Here is a 20,289-nt window from a genome sequence, read left to right as displayed (position 1 = left end):
ATAAAACTTAGTTTATGGAAAGTATGTTTTGGCCCAGGACAGGTTCAGGCTCCTGATGATGTCATATTTAATATGACAGGTGAGAAATGAGTTCCTGTTTGTTCCTGCTGAAAAATAGTACTGCGTGTATCAGTGTCCGCTGCTGCAACTGTCTTTTATTTACCATATACTGGTCCTAATTTGAATTTGTGCTGTAAATCACTATTTTATTGTTTTGTTCTTCTGCTCATCTTTGTATTGTCAGGGGAGGCGGAACCCTTGTGGCGCCATATAAATAAACAATAATAATAAATCATAATAGTAGTTATCCACCCGAAGCTTGTGAAAATGTATCCTAATTACATTAACAATATTGCAGTTAGTTATACATTTAAAGGACTGCAAATATCACCCTTCGTGTTTATATTGTACCTGCCTACATTTATATCCAGTGGCGGCTCCAGAGGTGGGACTGCAGCACAGTTCAAAATTCAAATAGGGGAAGCATGGCAACTGTCTTTCCAAAATGATTAATTGACAGTGGGTGTGGCTCCCCTATTTGAATTTTGGACTGTGCTGCAGACCCTCCTCTGGAGCTGCCACTGGTTATATCTTTAGGGAGGTAGAAGTAGGAAGAGCAGGAGGACATCTCAGTTACAATATGAGCTGATTGGCTGGTGCTCATCTCTATCTATGGGCCTTATTCTGGTTGGTGCGGATATGTCCGCGTGCGTTCCTTCCGCCGATGTTTTGTGTTTGCGCATGTGCAGAGGCATATCTGCGCATGTGCGAAGGGGACATACGCCCACATTCCGCATGAATTGTTTACACTATGAACAGGGGGAGGAGAGGGGCGTGAAGGGCTGTTTGGCCTCATTAACATATGCATATGCCCCGCGTTTCATGGGCGTTCCCATGAAAACGCTGGGCGTACATATGGTAATGCGGCCGTGACGCACATGTAGGGGCCGGACATATGACATCGCCGGATGTCAGCTGCCCGCCCAGATCCCTGCTTTTGTACGGAGAAATGCCTGAGTGGTCTGAGCACGCGGGTGCTGCCTGACCACTCGGGCCTGCATTCGATGGTCTGCGACCATCGAATGATGGGGGAGGTTCCCAGAGATGGAGGAGGTGTATACCTGAGAAATTCACTCGTACTCTGTGCGGTCAGCGGCTTACCGCATTCGGATGCAGTGAGCGATCCGTACGAAAGGCGGGGTTTAGGACGCTCGGTCCTGGCCGCATATTCGGATCCGGCCGCACCAACCAGAATAAGGCCCCATTTTATCTCTCTCCAACGCTTAATACATAGACCCCAAGACCTCTATGGGAGCTGGTCACTCCTCTTAGGCCTGAGCCCCCACCACTTCCTTGCCCTGGTAGGCCCTTCATGACACAGTCCGACACTGGAGAAAACATACAAACAGTGCAAAGATTGTAATGGGGAAACCAATCCAGAACTCGGTGCTGTGTGACAGCATTGCTAACTAGTACTGCACAAACTATGCAGTCCAAATATATAATACTCGTCTATGTACTTATCAGACAGGCACGCCAAGGTGAATCTCCAACCGAAATGCAGAAATGAGAAAAATGAAAGAAAGCGGGTACAATCCCTTAATACAGCAGCTTAGGCCTCTTTCAAGTCTGGACTTTGCTTGGAGGACAGGAAAACAGTTATATAATGTAAGATGAAATATTATACAGCCTCGAATGGAAACTTTTTTATCGCTGGGGCTAAGCAAATTTTACCTCTCTTCCGCTCCGTAACACTTCTCACCGGTCCACTTGCTCTATATCAGCCCAGCGGAACATCATGCACGGAGAGAGGAGACTGGATCCTCCACAGCCCAGCACACAGCAAAGTGCCTTTTACATGATGTGCCACAGCAGCTGGCAGTGGTGGACAGGTGAGAGGTGTTACTATTACACTGTCACCCCCAAACTCCACAACACTATCACCACACACCCACTCCTGGATCCGCCACTGTAATAGTCATTATTACGGAGCATATTTAGTGATATTGTCACTTGTTACTAGTCTTAAATTGTGCGCCAACCAATCGGCTCCCCTCACATGCTTGAAAAATGACAGTTATGGGCTGACTGACTGGAGCTCTATACAAGATCAGTAATGAGTGATAACGAGAATATGGCTCATTTCCGGGGGCAGAACTTGATGGTGGTGAGTCCGGGTGCAAGAATATAAATTGTCCCCCCTCCTCCACCCCAACAGAAGTGCACAATATGCAACATGGTAGTGGGTGACATGGAGAGGCAGGGGGAGGTAGAGGGTGACAAGGAAAAACAGTGGGTGACAGGAAGAGGGTGACAGGGGCAGCAGTGGGCTGAGGACTAACCTCAGGGGCCCCGGTGCACTGCAACCTGTTGCACCAATAGTAGTTCTGCCTCTGGCTCATTAAAAATGCCCCTAAGACCCAGTTTTGGTTCCAATCTGCTCCTTATGACCTAGAGGTGCAGGACGCCTCGGTTTGCAGTCCAGAGACTTGGGCCTAAATAATTCATTATTCAACATTCTAAAAAGAATATGTATGCGGGAAAAGGTATGTGGCCCATGGAAACCAATCACTTACTATATATTTTGCAGACTGTACTAGATAAATGACAGCTTGCATCTGATTGACAATATGAATCAAGGCCTACCCTTGTCCATTTTAAATTTGCTAAATATTCCAGTTATATTTTTTCTGCCTCTGTTTACAAGAAAACCAATCTCTTAAAGTACAAAACCAACAATGATAATTTTGTATATACCAGAATGGGTCTAATAGTGTATTTCTGATGGGTATCAAGCTGCATCCGTCCGTACCACATCCGTCACCGGGGAACGACATGTTCTGTTTACACACCGATGATCGCTTTTCCAGCATTATGGGCCTTATTCTAGTTCACTCTTTCTGACAAAATCCTTCTTAGATGGACAAAACCATGTGCACTGCATGTAGGGCAGATGTTACTTGTGCAGAGAGAATTAGATTTGGGTGGGGTTTTACTTCAAAGTGAGATCTATATTGCAGTGTAGAAATAAAGCAGCCAGTATTTACCCTGCACAAAAACAAAATAACTCACCCAAATCAAATTCTCTATGCACGTTTTACATCTGCCCCCTGCAATGCACATGGTTTTGTCCATCTAAGAAGGGTTTTGTCAGAAAGAGTGAACTAGAATAAATTCTAAATAAAAAGCAAGGAGTAATCAAAAAATAAATGTGTCAAGCTTAGGGCCCATCTCTGGTGCCCCTTGCATGCGTTGTGTGCTGTACACATGGCATGTATACGCAGTCAAACCCTGCCACAGATAAGGCGTGTGTATATGCCCCCCCCGCCCCCTTCCCCCACGATGTGGTCAGAATTGCGCAGTCCCTGCATTTCTCACCTGCAATCAAGGCTTTCATGCAAAAACCCTAATTTACTTCTATTACATTTGTCAGGACTTTGTAGCCAAAATACAGTTGTTGACCTTTTCAGCGACGTTCTGTTTTTGTGTGCGTCATTTGTTCCATCTCCTATTGCCTTCTAGCACACCACAAAAACCAACATTTACTGTAGGATAATACATATGAAGCCATATACACACCTATAACACCGGCATAATGCAGGACAGACGGAGCCTGGGTGCAGGCGTATGTACTGTACAGCCTTTGCCGTATAGTAATAATATACTGGGGAACGTAAGATGCAGGAGTAACGCACAATGAAGCAGTTTGTAATTAGAAGATTGGTAAATCTGAGATGTAAAGGCTCAGCGGGAGAGTTAACCAGGGTCAAAAGTTTCCGGAGGGTCAAGTGCGCCTGTAATTGGTTTTGCTGGCTCTGAATATCAGAAAAACAAAGTTCCTTTAAGTACTGATCTTACAGGCGGACTTTATGAATAGAGATCGGGCGCTGTCCTGGGAATATTAAGTTATAGACAGGCCCGAGGGAGATTGCGGCGTGAAGAGAAGAGATCCGTACACAACGGGGTAAACACAAAATTGCGCTTTCGTCAAATGGAGCCTATTATGTAACACAACTAGTAAGGGGGGCATAGACTAATGGCGTTGTGCGTCCATCATCCGCAGACTAGCAATTTACAGTCGGGTGGAAGCAGCAAATATTAGTACATAGTGGGCCCTATTCAGACCTGCTCTCTAGGCTGCATATATTCGCTGGCGAGCAAGCAGGTTACCGCTGCCCCGCCGAATGCACGCCCAGCCCGCCACCCGAATCCTCTTACACATCCTCACGCATGCGCTCACGCACTGGAACAATCATTCGATGGCTACTAACCATTGAATGTGGTGCCATACACCCATCCCGAGCAGACAGGAGCACGTCAGCATTTGCAGGGGCCCGCCCAGCATTTCTATGGGAACGCCCACCATTTTTTTTTCGGCACGCCCATGACCACCCCCCTGCCTGTCACTTAATTTGCAAACGTCCCGGCGAGTGAAAAACTAGCCAAATGATGCGATTCGCGTCTTTGTAGCCCCGTCCCCCACTGTGCAATGCCTGAAATACCGGCATTGCACGGCAGGGGCGTGGCCATGAGGACGTGATCACGTTGGCCATGCCCACACACTGGTCATCCATCGGCCGCCCCGCCCCCATCTCACCCTGTCAGTGGCCCCGCCCCACTGTGCCTCACTGAACTGGCTGCCCGGAAGTAGGAAACCCTGGGTTAATTTTGTTAGGAACCAAATGAGCTACAGTACCAGTATATTTTTGGAATGTGGGAGGAAATCGGAGTACCCGGAGGAAACCCACGCAAGTATGAGGAGAATATACAAATTCTGCACAGTTATGGACATGGGCCCTTATTCTGATTGAGTCAGACGGCTCCGTGTGCGGTCGGACGGCCGATGTTTGGTATTTGCGCATGTTCAGAGGCGTATCTGCACATGTGCGAACGCGTTGCACGTCCGAACACGGCGTGAGTTCCGTGCAGATAATGATCGGTCAGAACCGTCCGAGCAGGGGGTGGAGAGGGGCGTGAAGGCTGTTTGGGCTCATTACTATATGCGTACGCCCCATGTTTCATGGGCGTTCCTATGAAAACGCTGGGCGTATGTATGGTAATACGGCCGTGACGCACGTGTGGAGGGCGGACATATGACATAGCCGGATGCCAGCTGCCTGCCCATATCCCTGCTTTCACACGGAGAACTGTTCGAGTGGTCTGGAGCACTCGGTGCTGCCTGACCACTCGGTCCATCATTCGATGGTCGGCGACCATCGGAGGATGGGGGAGGTTCCCACAGATGGAGGAGGTGTTCACATGAAACATCCACTCGTGGTCCGTTCGCTCGGCGTCTTACCGCATTCGGACGGTGTGAGCAATCCATACGGTAGGCGGGGCTAAGAACACTCAGTTCCTGTCCGAAAATACGCATCCGTCCGAGTCAACTAGAATAAGGGCCATGGTGGGAAGCGAACCCATGACCTCAGTGCTGTGAGGCAGCAATGCTAACCATTCGTATCATATATAATATATATTTTTATTTTTATATATATATATATATATATATATATATATATATAATATATATACATTTTATTAAGAAAATAAAAAGTATAATAAAAACAGAATATACTTATAAATAAATGCAAAAAGTGCTATGACCGGGAATAGGCAAACCATGCTCTACGTCCGGCGCACTATGATTTGCACGAAACGCACGAGGGGCGCATCGCTGGACGTGTACAATTTATGAAGCAGTGCATCTGCAACAAGTTAAGCACTCCGGCCCCTACAGTGAGTTTCTTGTTAGGGAGCGCAGCAAAAGCCCAACTAGAAGAGAAAGCTGAACTTTTCTCCCCAGTGACTGATCCGCATGTTTTCTTAATAAACCAGCTCTGGATATGACCTTCCTGTGTTGCTTCTCTGGCAGAAAGTTTAAGTGACCAATCTTCTTTCATACGCTTCTTGTGAGACTGGGCCTACTCCTAAAGGTGTGAAGTATACAGTACATGACAAGCACTTAATAAGAGCTGCCTGCTAGCAAACACAGGCCGCAGCAAAACAACTGGATATAATGTCTACCCGTCGCCAAATTGCCTCTCCTATCCTGACCCGTTATCCGTGAGGATGAGATTTATCAATTTTCTAGGAACGAGTGAGGCAAGAGGCATCATGTAGATCTGGTGCCTCGTGCCTCAGTGGTGTCAGTGTTTCCTAGAGGGTTGAATATTGTCTCAAAATGGATTTACTCTTTAACAATAATAACAAAACATATCAAAATTTACTAAGTTGGGAGGTCTACTTGACATGGGGGGGTTGAATTTACTAAGATGTGAATTCTACTTCACATGTGATGTTGTTATGGGCAACCAATCAGATCCTGTCTACTATCTTCTAGAGGGTGCTAAATAAATAAATACGAAGTAGATTCTGATTGGTTGCCTATAGCAACATCACATGTGAAGTAGAATATACATCTTAGTAAATTTCCCCGGTATGTTGCTGTGGGTAACCAAACAGAATCTACTTATTTATTTAGCACCTTCTAAAAGATAATAGATAGTATTGGTTGCCGATAGCAACATATCATGTGAAATAGGACTCCCATCTTAGTGAATTCGCCCCATCATGTTCAATCCCTATGTACATTTAAATACATTACAGCAATTTGCCAATACAATTTAAAAAATCTCAATTTTTTTAAATGAAAATGTTCATAGAAGCACAAAAAATATTTTCCAATTTTTTCCAGGGTTATACAAATACCAATAGGAGCTGCCATATTGTTTAGCCAGTCGCTGTCAGTGAAAATACGATCCAACCAGCACTAGCCACAGTGCCCCCAGTGGACAAAAGGCCAATTGATCATGATATCAGGATGATTAGCTGCTTTTATCAATCAACATTTCTCTACTAAATCATTGTTCTGACATGTGTCTACCCTTGTCTTACCAAGCCGGTTGTTTCAGAAGTTTATTTTGTGTCAAAATTGGTGAAAAAATGAGTATAGTTTCCCTTTAAGTATACGGACCCTTTTAAACAATTACAAAAAAAAACCAGCAAATTTTGCAGACAAAAGTTCACGAAAGAGGTAATACGAGGAAATAATTAATATTAAGTATCGTGCTTGGACAGATTGCAGATCACACGTTTCTCTAGCCTGTGATGAGTGTCTTAGTAAACTCTGTCCTGTTTTACACATCACCATTCATCCTGATCACTGACCTCACTTCAGAAAAAAAAAAACATGCGTGAAAACCAAATATATAATCCCATCTGGATGATACAACCAAGAGTCATTTAGCAAACATCAGATCCCCCCTCCTTTAGTGCCTTAATAAACCAGGGGGGTGACCGACTATCATCTGTCAACATAAACTATAAACCTAACTATCGGAATCTGGAGCTTTCTGGGACGTCACTTGCTGCTAAGTGACAAAACAGTCATGAACCTTTCCCGAAAACTATTAAAATAATCTTTAAACCTCTGCTCAGAGAAGGAGGGGGGGAGACAAAAATCCTTGCTGGAGACACCAGAACGGCTCCGGTACAGAGTATTTGGGGCGACAAAAGGAAGAACGGAAGATTCATAAACTATCCACATACATGACAGTTTTTGACATTCATAAGCTTACGAGCAACATGTGTCCTGCAAGTTTCAGAAGAGCGATGACGAAGACATATAAACGTCAAACTCGCAGTCTCGTGGAGAAGTCGTAAACTTACGAAACCTTCATTATAATCCGGGAAGTTTGGGGGAAAAAAAAACATTTAAACTTACCGAGTCTATGGAATGGGAGAGATCCCAGATCCGTGGATGGGGACTTGCAGACTGCAGCAGCAGAGGGAGGAGGTTGGATGTGAGGAAGGCTGATCTGGAAGTCCCCCTGGCTGAAGCAGCAGCAGCCAGCCTGTAGATGTGTATGTGTTGTATCTCCCTGGGAGTGAGTGGCGAATGTGTACACTGCTAGCACTGTGCCTGTGGATGGAGCAATCTGCACTGACTCAGTCCCTGGCAGTGGTTTCAGCCCAGAGTGCGAGTCTGTATGAGTCTCTTTCTTTCTCCAATCATGGATCAGTGAAAACCGAATACAGTCCTCCCAGACTGCAACTTCCACAACTGCAGCAACGTAGCCCACAGACCACCAGACACAAACCTAGAAGACAAACCCGAGGTCTCACAGGCACGACACATGTGGAGGACGAGTTCATGAGCCTAGAAAAGCAAAAACACATAAACAAGCACATAAAAAAAACACTGAAATAAAAAAATTCAACTTCAATGAGAAAGAAAATATAGGATAATAAAATTATAACTTAAGATAATTTTACAGATTTGAAACTTTATAGTCACAGCGAAGGAAAACCTGCACATTTTTATGTTAAATCAGGATTTGTGAATCATTTAATATATAATTTGTGTAGAAATTTAATTTGTGTTAGTTTTTTTTGTTGCTGTTTTAAAGGGAATACGGTCGTTGGATGACACATATAATGATGGTGCTCGTGAGCGGCTCGTCACAGCAACGCCGCAAAAATGCTCCTGATGTGATCGCGATCCGATCGCGCCCCCCACCCACTACAATGGTCGTTTCTGAGATCCGACCTGCAGCAGGTAGGATCTCAGAAACGACCGACTGACCCGCGGGGCCGCGCATCAGAATCGCATCAAAAGGTCAGCGAAATGGGCCAAAACATGGCCGATCTAAATACAATCGGTCGAGATTGAATCTAAATTGGCTCATTTTGGGCCATATCGTCCTGGTGTGTACCCCACATAAGATCGACAAGCATTGGGTCGACCACCGAAGGTCGACATATGAAATAAGTCGACATGGTTGTAAGGTTGACACAAGCCTTACGTCGACAATGACTAGGTTGGAAGTCAAAAGGTTGGCATGGGTTTGTGCCAACATATTTCATGCCCTACCATCCACTAGAATAGTGTGCTGAGCGTAGCGTGCCATGCTAGGGACGCGGAACACGTTAACGGTGTCCATGTCGACCATGTCCACATTCGGGGGGGGGAGTGAAAAAGCATGTCGACCTTTTGACTGTTGACCTAATGGTTGTCGACCTTCCAGCCATGTTGAGCTTAGCTATGTCGACCTATTTCATGTGTCAACATAAGCCATCTTGACCTTCTGTTGTTGATCCAATGCATGTCGCCCTAATATTGGTGGACCCAATGACCCATATCCGTTTTGTGGGGCTGACTTTCAAACATTGAATTTTAGACTAAACCCAACCAATGAGTAATTAGCTTTTATCTGAACAGTGCATGTGGCACGATGAAAGAAATTGTCTGGTTCGGCAATATGGTTTTGAACAAATTTTTAACCAAAATGCGTTGCTACGGGAAGAAAAGGTATCCGGAGGATAGGTCAACATTGTCTAGGACGGCAGTCAATCGGTCACCCATGAATGATCGACATGGACAAAATGTTGACCTGCAGTAAGTCAGTATTGACAAAAGAGCAACACAAGCAAATATATTGACATGGCAATTGTCAACACATGAAACGGTCAATATGAGTTTTTCACAATTTTTTTTTTTACAATCCACGTGGACTATAACTGGAAATGGAAAAGTCAGCTGAGTAGCTCGAAGCATGGTTGATTGCCGGTCCATGTCAACAGATTTCGACATTGACCCAAAAAAACATGAAAAATTAATGTAAACCTTTTAATGTGTCAACCTTTTCCGTTCTCATCTATTGCTTGTGTCAACCTTTTGTATATGTTGACATTTTTCATGCCAAACTTGTGCATGTCGACCATTTACGGTCAACCTATTTATTTATTTTTTACCAATATTTATATAGCGCACACATATTCAGCAGCGCTGTACAGAGAATATTTGAACATTCACATCAGTCCCTGCCCCAGTGGAGCTTACAATCTGTATTCCCTACCACATGTACACGCACACACAGACGTTCTATCGCTAAATTATAGAATGAATTAACCTACCAGTATATTTTTGGATTGTGGGAGGTAGCCGGAGTACCTAGAAGAAACCCACGCAAGCACGGGGAGAATATACAAACTCCGCACAGTTAGGGCCATGGTGGGAATCAAGCTCATGACCTCAGCGCTGTGAGGCAGTAATGCTAACCATTACACCATCCATGCTGCTGTATTGACTATCTGCCTAGACACTGTTGACCCAATGATGCAAACACAGACAAAACAAAAATACAAAAAAAAATCTATAGAGTTTCAATAACAGACGGCTCTGAAAAAAGTCACCCGTTCACCATTGTGAGGGCTGGACCAATTTTCACATCTAGCAATTCATTTGGAAACGGAGGTATATTTGTGTCACCGTGATATCAACAGTTCACGGGTCATCAATAGGCGCATTCTCATAATTTTTGGTTCAGCTGCTGGCCACACGCGTACGGGATAGGCTCGCTTTCTGGTAGAACGCAAAAGAAACAGTAATTCCGAGTAACAGGAGAACGAAACGACATCACGCAGTTAGAAACAGACAGATTCCAAAGATATTCTTTGAACTTGAAATTAATTTTCCAGAATCCTAAAAAAAGTAGTATTATACATGAAATCGGTTATCCCTCTCGCTCTTACGTGGAATATTTACATGGCCGACGCTTGCTGAAACGTAAGTAGAAAATACACAAAGCCCTTGCAGTGCGTTGCCTAGAGAAAGAATTGAGCCAGGGGTCCTCGCTGTATAATCTATTAATTGGTGCCCATTAAGGTGCTGCAGGACTGCGTGAAGCACACAGAAGTCTGATTGTGACTGAGCTGTGTTTCCAATGAAAGTGGAGTTATTTTAGCTGCAGACGTGTTTACATTACTGTGGTTTAGTCTATAACTTTCTCTTTTTCTCGCTCAGGATTTTACTCCATGAAGCAAAGCCCTCAGCTTCTAGACATTCCAAAAAGTCTGCCAAAATAATAGAAAAAAAAATGCAGAAATATATTTTAAAAAATAAATAAATAAAGAGTGCAAAAAAAAAAGAGGGCGAGAGAGAGACCCCCCATGCATGGTCCGGGGGGCTGAGCGGATAGAATTCTTCTTGTCCCCTCCTAGATTACAGTCACTGGAACCGCACACGTTGCCTCTTTGTCAAGCTCTCGTTTTTGCTTAGCTTCAGTAATAAATCCGTTAGAGTCCCGTTTCCTGTCCCATAGGAGAAAATGATCCCAACACGGAACTGGAATCTACCTGGGGCTCTTCTTAATATCTTTGTTTAATATTCTAAAACAAAGAGAAAATCAGGATTATGACAGGAATAGGTCCGCTGATTGGTCCGGTTGACTGTCTGACTTCAAGGGACCAAATCCCATACAAAAAAATAAAACTTCGTCTTCACAGAAAAGGGGTATCGCTTCCAAGGTGTCCTCCAATTACTGTATTAGAAGTTGTATATGGAATGTGAAACATTTGCATTCAATTGCTATAAAAACAGTATTCTCTGGTATGTGACACATCATTGCATTATTATCTTGTGTACAATAAGGGCTGGGTATAGACAGAGGAGGGGCTGCAGCGCACAGTTAAAAATTGAAATAGGGAAGCCACACCAACTGTCATTCCAAACTGACTCACTGGAAGTTGGTGTTTCTCCCCTAATTGAATTTTAATTCTTTCAGAAGCTCCCCCCCCCGGACCTGGTTCCAAAAATACAGATGAAAAAAAGTGCAGGGGTCCCCTGTATTTCTGAAACCAGCCCCGGACTCTTGGTCCGGTCCTGGTTCCAAAAATACGGGGGACAAAAAAAACTGGGGCTCCGGGCACCGGAGCTCCAACAGCCTGCGGTGTCATGACACAGCCGGGGGACACTTTCTTTTATTTTTATCAAGCGGATCAAATCAATAGCAATAATCACATCAAATTTCTGACAGTGACAAATAAATTATGAGTGCATGGTCAGGTGAAGAGCATCATGTTTGAACATATAGCTATTATGAAGTGACCCATTATAATTAAGGAGAAAGGAGGAAGGTCTCCAATATATTGGGGACAAAACCGTGTCCCAATAGAGAAATGAAAAAAAAGGGAGAGAAATAGAGAGAGATGGTGAGCAGAGAAGGAGGGCTCTTGGGCAGAACCTCGGAGAATATATCTATGTATTGATTAGTGTGACCTGACAAATTAAATCAAAGGAGCGGTGACGGAACAGCTTGATGGACTAGCCAGGGGTTCCGTATCTTGTGAAATGATTGGCGGAGTGGTTAATTACACTTGTTAGGTATTCCATTTTGTATACGTACCAAATACGAGCCTTAATAACTGCCATGGAGGGGGCAGTCGTTTTTTCCAGTCCAATGCAATCTGACAGGTTGCGGCATAAATAATACGACGAGCCTTTTTATTTTGAATCCTAGTTATATCTCAGAAGTTCAATGGAAGTAGGAAAACATTGGGGACATAAAGGATTGGGGTCTCGAGGATCTGTGAAATGAGATGTATAACTTCAATCCATAATATTGATATTTTTGGACAAGACCGTCAGGGGACACTTTTTACATAAGGTTCCCCAGCGGTATCTTGCTCACCGTGGCTGGCCAGCCCCACCCCAGGCTTCACCAGTCCAGGGCTGAAGCCCGGGGCTGTTCCCGGCGTCCGTGGGCGGTGGACAACGCGCTGATATGCATAAAAGTTTTTTAAAAACATTGCTTTTTACAAGTCCCAGCATTAATTGGCCCCCTTGGACTTGTAGTCCACTTGTCAAAAGAATGTTAAAAAAAAACACAGACACAGAGAACAGTAAAACGTTATTATACACACACTAATTTTATACCTATACTCACATATCCAGGCTCCAGCGTTGTCTCCGTCTGTCCCCTGCAGCAGCTCACCCCGCACTGACTGCACGGTGAGCCAGCTGCCCCAAGGATCACACTGTCAGAGTGGTACAGAAGCTCTCCGCCCTGATTGGCTGTAGGCATCTCCAATCAGGGCTGGGAGCATCTATATCGCTGTAGCAGTGCGATTCTCTGTTGTCATTACAGCGAAGGCAGGCGGCTCACCTCGCAGTCAGTGTGGGGTGAGCTGATGCAGAGGACAGACGGAGACAACGCTGGAGCCTGGATTAGTGAGTATAGGTAATCTAGGATTGGGAACAAGGTGAGCAAGGTTGTTACCTTACAAAACCTCGCTCCCTGTTGAATTCCCCAGACTGTCCTTATCAGTTTCAGATGCTGATTCTGTGAGTGTCACCAACAGGGGAATCAAATGGTGGGTGAAAATTTGATATTCAATTGCAGGAGAGAAAATGGGACGTGGTGATTTCTATAGAATCACCACATCTTTTCTCTCCATTCTAAAGGCATACTGTAGGGGCCCATTTAGTTACTGTTGCAAATTTGCGGCTAAACAAGTGTTTTCGGGGATTAGCTGCAAGTAATAGGTATCCCCCAAATGTACGCAGGAGGGACCGTGGCAGGAATCTCTGATCCCTGCTGCGATTCCTCCTACTCTGCTCGCGGCTGCATTCCCCATCGGTTTTTATGGGGATGCAATGCTGCCTGATGTATCAGCTTCGGGCAGCATTGCATTGGGTCCCTGGACGGGTCAACCAGGGGTCAGCACTAACCGCTCACGTGCAGCCTTTCACCCAGCTGAGAAGTTTGCATGAACAGGCTATACATCTGCCTTGTGTAGCATACAGACGATAGCATAATGCAATGCGATCCTATGGTAAACAGGAGCCATAAGGAGATGCAAAGCAATGATGCGCGTTTCGCTCCGACCTCAAGCAATGATGCGCGTTTCGCTCCGACCTCAAGCAGTTACTGGCTTGTATTACACAAATAGAGGATTAACCCCTATTTTGCTTCCCTGCAGGAAACCTTATACTAATACTAACATTTCAAGTGTTAAATTCTATTAACATATGAAACCTCTCCTTTAGTTTGTCTCCCTGAAGGAGAGGGTCAGGCGAACAGAAAACTAACGAGCGCTCCAACCAAGTACAGTACAGAGGTGTTTTGACAAGTCAAAGGAGTGGACTTCACATACCAGCCAAGGAGTGCTATCCCACAGGTGAACCCCTCTCCCCCAACATCGGGACCCCACAAGAGGAGGTTCCCACCCACCCAACACCGCCAAATACCATTGGATTACAATTCCGAGTGATGTATTTTCCACAAGAGGCAAGAGAGGAACGGATCTGGACAAAACAAGCGGACTCTCAATACGGTATCGTATGGACTTTTTGCTTTCTAGTTACTCCCCTCCAGGCAAAACGTGTTCTTTTTTAATCAGCTATTTTTAAATTATGAGTAATTTATGAATTATTTTCATTAAATTTGATTGTCTTTATTTACTAATTGTCACCTAATATTTACATTGTGTAAAACCGATATTTATTTAATACAGCGCGGAGCACAAACCCCCTTTTTCCAAAGCCTATTTATGCTGTAGATTATCGGATATAAGTGGACAGTATGAAATCCCCTTGGTCCCTTGGAAAGATAATTCCGATTACACATCTTTGTAAGTTGAAGTCCTAGGAGATGAAGTTCTGTGTAAGAGCACGTGTAATAACCGCGGAACAGATTACATCACAATATGCTTTTCCCCAGGAACATAATTCAACGCTTTACAACCATTGAAAATGAGAAACAGAGACATAAGTATTTGGGGATTCCAGGATGTCAGACAACACTATCAGCTAATTAATGTTTATTGCAAAAGGATAATTTGACTTTCAGACTACTGGCTTCCATGGAATAGATTAACCCCAAATCTTCCCATCTGTAGTAGCTGTCACTTTCCCGCTGATGCTGCACCAGGTCAGGCCACGTTGCAGCCTCTGTCCCGCACCTGAAGGACGATAGTTGGCAGTGAAAATATGTACAGGTCGGGTCTTTCTTTTCCATGCATTCCAAAACCGAAATATTGAGAAAACCGTTTTTTTTTTTTTGGTGGGTGGTCCCCCAGTGTCCACGGCGGCCTTCAGGATCCTCTTCAGCGTCATCTCCGGTCCCAGGGGTGCATTGCGTGAGTGCGCCGATGACATCACTGGCGTGCCCGCGCACTCGTGCAATGCACCCCTGGGACCGGAGATGCAGCTGAAAATGATCCTGAAGGCCGCCATGGATGCCTGGGGACACCGTGCATGTCGGGGGACAATCAGGGCATGACCAGGGGACCAGGTAAGTATGGGGGAGGAATATTCCAAAGTCCGGAAAAATCCCTTATCCAAACTGCTCGTGGTTCTGAACATTTTTGACAAGGGATGCTCAACCCGTATTTCGAATGGTGATTCATGGGCATAATTAGAACTTTGTGAGTTCCAAAGCAAAATTCTGAAGTGGCCCCCAATATTTCTCTCCCCGCAGCTCTCCACGTGAGCTACTGGATATACAAACCCCTTTTTTTATTCTGTCTGCAGCATAAACTCGACTCTTTAGATTTCTGACTTTAAAACTACTTGTAGGAAACATACCACATTGCTTATTTTCCAAGGAATCAAGGCTACATGGTGGTATATGTTGTTATCTGTTTTCCAAACTACATTTCTGTGTATTTCTTTCTTAGATCATCTTTTCCCGACATGTATATACTGTATATATAAAAGGCTAACTACTCCTCACCTCTATGAGGTGAAGTACTGCCACAGACCACTATCTATCTGCTAACCTATGTGATTAGTAATGCAGGGGGCAGCTCTGCTGATAACAAGGTTAAAGAGGTACATAGGTGTGCGCACATTGTGTGTTAGGGGTGCACAGGCACCCCCTAATGCTGTGCACACCCTTATGAACACCTCTGCCGCTATCAATACCAGCAATTCCCTTAACAAAAGACTTTTGCTTTTTAGAACTGTATTCCATTTAAAGAAGCGCCCATCAATCAATTATATGTGTGTTTGCATTGTTAATTGAACTAGACCATTGTCAAATCCCTAAATACCTGCGTCATCCATATATGTTTATGACGAGGTATAAAGTACCAGCCAATCAGATCTTAACTGTATTGGGGGACAAAAGCAGCCAGGCCCCATTACCAACAGCACGCCCTGCACACACAGCAGTTACACCTCTGGTGATACCACAATATCAGAAAACGTCCCGGCCTGGCCACTGCTGCTCTTCCTCTGCACAGCATGTGGTGATATGTGACATCATATGGAGGGGGGCAGAGCAGCAGCACGCAGTACGGTTCTGGCTGGACTGATGCAATCTCCCCGGACACCGACACAGCTGCCCATGAGTCCAATTCAAACTAGCGACAAAGAGCTGCAGTTAGCTCCAGCATACCCCATTATTAATACATCCCTGCTGTGACCCATACACCTAGAACTGTAGTCCCGTCAGCCCCATTATTACTCCGCCCCTTATAGGTAGGGTATACGGTTGTTTTGTAGACCACACTTAGGTCAACAGTCATTAGGTCGACCGCGTTGGGTCGACAGGGGGGAAGTTCGACAGGGTTATAGGTCGACGTGGGTCAAAGTCGACAGGTGTTTAGGTCGACATGGGACAATGTCGACATGGGTTAGGTCGACAGGTCGTTAGGTCGACATGGGATTTTCACTGTTTTTTGAGCCGACATGTGCCGACAGTCGGTATTTCATACCCTACCATCCACTAGGGCGTGGTGGGAGAATAAAATAGTGTGCCGAGCGAGGGGCTGCGGTTCACCTCCAACTGTGTCCATGTCGACTGTGTCGACATTCGGGTAAAAAAACAGTGAAAAACCCATGTCGAACCTAACGACCTGTTGACCTAACCCATGTCGACCTAAACACCTGTCGACCTTGACCCATGTCGACCTATAATCCTGTCGACCTTCCCCCCTGTCGACCCAACGTGGTCGACCTAATTGTGGTCTAGAAAACAATCCACACCCATAGGTAGTTGGTACTTGGCTGACACTGACATTACTGTGCAGACCACGGCGGTATAGTGATTAAAGAATGGTTTCATTTTATGTGGATACAATTTTGCACAAAAATGATAAATCTTGATTGTTTAACTGTTCATTTATTTTCATGTTAAATCCTTATTTCCTTATTCCAGTCATTATTACACCATACTTTGCAATTAATACAGCACATAGCATAATCGCTCTTTGGCGAATATACATGCTCATTAGCGAGGTACGTTGCCGGCCGCAGATGGACCTATCTCATTGATCACACCAAGCATAGGGCCTAATTCAGATCTGTAGGCAAATCCGACGGCAAGCATACAAAAACGATTGGGGGTCTGCGCAGGCGTAGGACCCATTCTGCGCATATGCAGAACGGGTCTTATATTATTGCTCTGAGCCCCCTGTCAGTATCGGCATGACTGACATGCAGCAGCATTTGGGGTACAGCACACAACATCGTTCTTCAGAACGGTGGTGTCACCCCTGTTCTGAATGCGTGATGGGTCTTACTGGCCTCGGAATTCTTCCCTTGCTTCTATGCTGCTGTTCACATGGGGCCTCATTCAGAGGTGGACACAGTTGTAGCTGGGACTATGTCGTTTTACGCAGCCACCACTGGGTCTTTAATGCCGCAGCCAATGGTCTTCCTGCTAACTCGCCCACCAGCTGTGCCACTTATCTATGCCTATGGTGTATTACATCTACAATGTCTAGGTCGACACTCAAAAGGTCGACCACTATTGGTCGACAGGGTCAGAAGGTCGACAGCCAAAAAGTCAACATGGTCAAAAGGTCGACGGGGTTTAAGGTTCGACAGTCATAAGGTCAACATGGTCAGGTCGACAATCAAAAGGTCAACATGGAAAAGTCATGAGTTTTTCATGTTTTTTTTGGTGTCAGCATAGGTCGGCATGGACAGCATCTAAGTGTACCATGTCTCCTCGCATTGCTCGCTACGCTCAGCAGACTATTATATTCTCCCAGCATGCCGTAGTGGATGGTAGGGTATGAAATGCCAACTGTCAACACATGTCGGCTAAAAAAAAAACATGTTAACCTTTAACATGTAAACCTCGTCCATGTCGATATTCTGACTGTCAACCTTTGACCTTGTCGACATTTTGATTGTTGACTTTTTTACCATGTAGTCCTTTTGACTGTCGACCAATAGTTGTCGACCTTTTGACTTTCGACCTAGACACTGTAGATATAATGACTGCACACCCTTATCTGTTGCTATGCGTAGTAAGACCATCATCGTACCATTGGAGATTGCAGTAGCCTTATACATACAAATGTGATATTTGGAGGTCTGACTAAGCCATATGCAAATTGAAGATTCTATCACAGTGGCATAATGATGGCACTGCGGTCAAAGCAGTTGCTTGGGGGAGCCGGCGCTGTGGGGACTCATAATCTCTGCAGATTCCAATGTAACTGACCATCCGTATGCAATCTGCTGAAAAGGTCCCTCCAAAAATGCTAAAGGTCCTACTGGACAGATGGATAAATGCTAGAGGTCTTACTGGGTTGCTTATATTGCTATCCAGAAGTTGCAGATATATATATATATATATATATATATATATATATATATATATATATATATATATATTGGGGCAGGTTACCCCAACCGCGCTTCTATAGATGTACGGCAGCAATTCTGGGGGCCCTCTGTTAGACAGGACCCAGGATAGAGATAGAAAGAAAAGGATTCCCAGAATGCGCCCTTCCTAAAGTACAGAATAATGATTTTTTTATCCAACACCAAACAAATCTATAATGACAGTACAGAAAGGATTTTCCTTTAACAATAAAAAGTTTTTTTATTTAAAAGATGTCTTCTCAGTGATGATATGAGCCCAACGCGTTTCGTCAACAAATTGACTTCATCAGGGGCATTTTGACAGCAGAACAATACACAGGAATTTCACACCGATATAGGTTCCTTAAGTGGGATACATATATAGCGGTCTGTTCTCATAAATTGAAGGTAGTTTCGACAATAGGATCATTGGATATTACCATGAATGAGTATCTAATGTGGAAACGGAGTCCACTGATTTTTCCGAAAATAGCTTCTGAGGGAGATTAGATGACCTCAGGGGCAGAATTTGAGGAATTGACACTAACAAATATTTTAAAGTAGTGGTGAAACCGGATGTGCTCTCCTGGATTCCAAACACTGAATGCCCCTGGCAATGAGCATGTAACTCCCTGGCAACAAGCATGTAACCCACTGGTAACAAGCAAAAAATCACTGTCAATGAATAAGAAACTCCTGACAATGAGCATGAAACACCAGGCACCAAGCAACGAACTTGTAACCCCTGGCAATGGGCATGACACCCCTGACAACGAGCATTTAACTCAGGGTTGCCGACCCTCCCGGAATTTGCGGGAGTCTCCCGAAAATCGGGTCCTTCCTCCCGGCCCCCGGAAGGGTGGGCAACCCTCCCGGAATCAGGGGGACCCCCACTGAGCCCCCCGACCGCGGCATTTATATGCCGCAATCCGCGGGTCTCAGGGGAGGGGGCGGAGCTAAAACGGCACAATCGTGACGTTTTAGCCCCGCCCCCTCCATGGATAACTGTTATTTCGACTATTTCTTGTAATGGGGGCGGGGATTAATGACGTCACAGTTAAGCCCCGCCCCCAAAACGAGTAATGCAAGATTCCTCTCCGGGCTTCTCCCGGAGAGGATTTTTTCAAAGTCGGCAACCCTGGTATAACTCCTGTCAGTGAGCATAAAACCCCTGGCACTGAGCATTTTGGTTAAAAAAAAAAAGATAAATGTATGGGGTGGGGCGCCAGACTTTTTTTGGGCTGGGGGTGCGGTGCGCAACATTTCTAGTTAAGTCACTGATCTATCTCCTACATACGCCTTCAGCTGCACTAAGTTTTAATTACACAGAATTGCACCGCTGCCTCCTTGTGGTGGCGGACCTTCTGAGATAAAACATGGAGGATACTTGCCCTTGTAGGTTTATTTCTGTAACACTGACCCCAGATGCATAAAACATAAAATATTGATTTTGTATAATCATACCTCACAACTTTGGTGGTGGAGGAATAGGGACACTTGGGTGCATGACCTCGTGATCAGTAGGCGTGGCCTATGCCCAAGGGACTCCCGTGAGGCCACACCAGGGCCATCGTAGCGCATGAGCTAAGCTTGATGGGCAGTTGCGCAAGGGCCCTATAGCTCAAAGCCCAAGCCTTCCAGAGGGGCCACTGCAGTGGAGCACAGGAGCGGCAGATAGTACGGTGAGCTGTTGTGCCTGTCACAAGCAGCAGCGGCGCTGGCAGCACTGTCTGTCTCCACCCCGTATTAGGAGCCTCCACCTTCCCTGTCCTCCGCGCTGCCCCCTGTCATCGTAGACAGGCAGCGTTTCCCCATCCAGCCCTCCCATCAGTCACAGTGTGAGGCGAGCACCAGTGCCGCCCCTGTCTTCCTGATCTGAACAGGAAGTCACATGGTGTGCACCGGAG

At 45.2% G+C, this 20,289-nt stretch overlaps 1 protein-coding gene across 1 annotated transcript in view; it reads right to left on the bottom strand.

The window, feature by feature from the left end:
* ERG (ETS transcription factor ERG) overlaps positions 1 to 19,998 on the bottom strand; it is a 245,445-nt gene extending 225,447 nt beyond the window's left edge. Inside the window, exons 1-2 of the mRNA XM_083171695.1 lie at positions 19,847 to 19,998; positions 7,724 to 8,158 (exon numbers count right to left, since the gene is read on the bottom strand). The gene's annotated coding sequence lies outside the window, so the exon portion shown is untranslated. The remainder of the gene's footprint in view (positions 1 to 7,723; positions 8,159 to 19,846) is intronic.
* Between the last annotated feature and the right edge of the window lie 291 nt (positions 19,999 to 20,289).

Source organism: Crinia signifera, chromosome 2, assembly GCF_055691185.1.
Source record: "Crinia signifera chromosome 2, ASM5569118v1, whole genome shotgun sequence".
NCBI classification, from domain to species: Eukaryota; Metazoa; Chordata; class Amphibia; order Anura; family Myobatrachidae; genus Crinia; species Crinia signifera.
The sequence above is the reverse complement of the archived record's forward strand: the minus strand, read 5'-3'. Positions and strand labels throughout refer to the sequence as shown.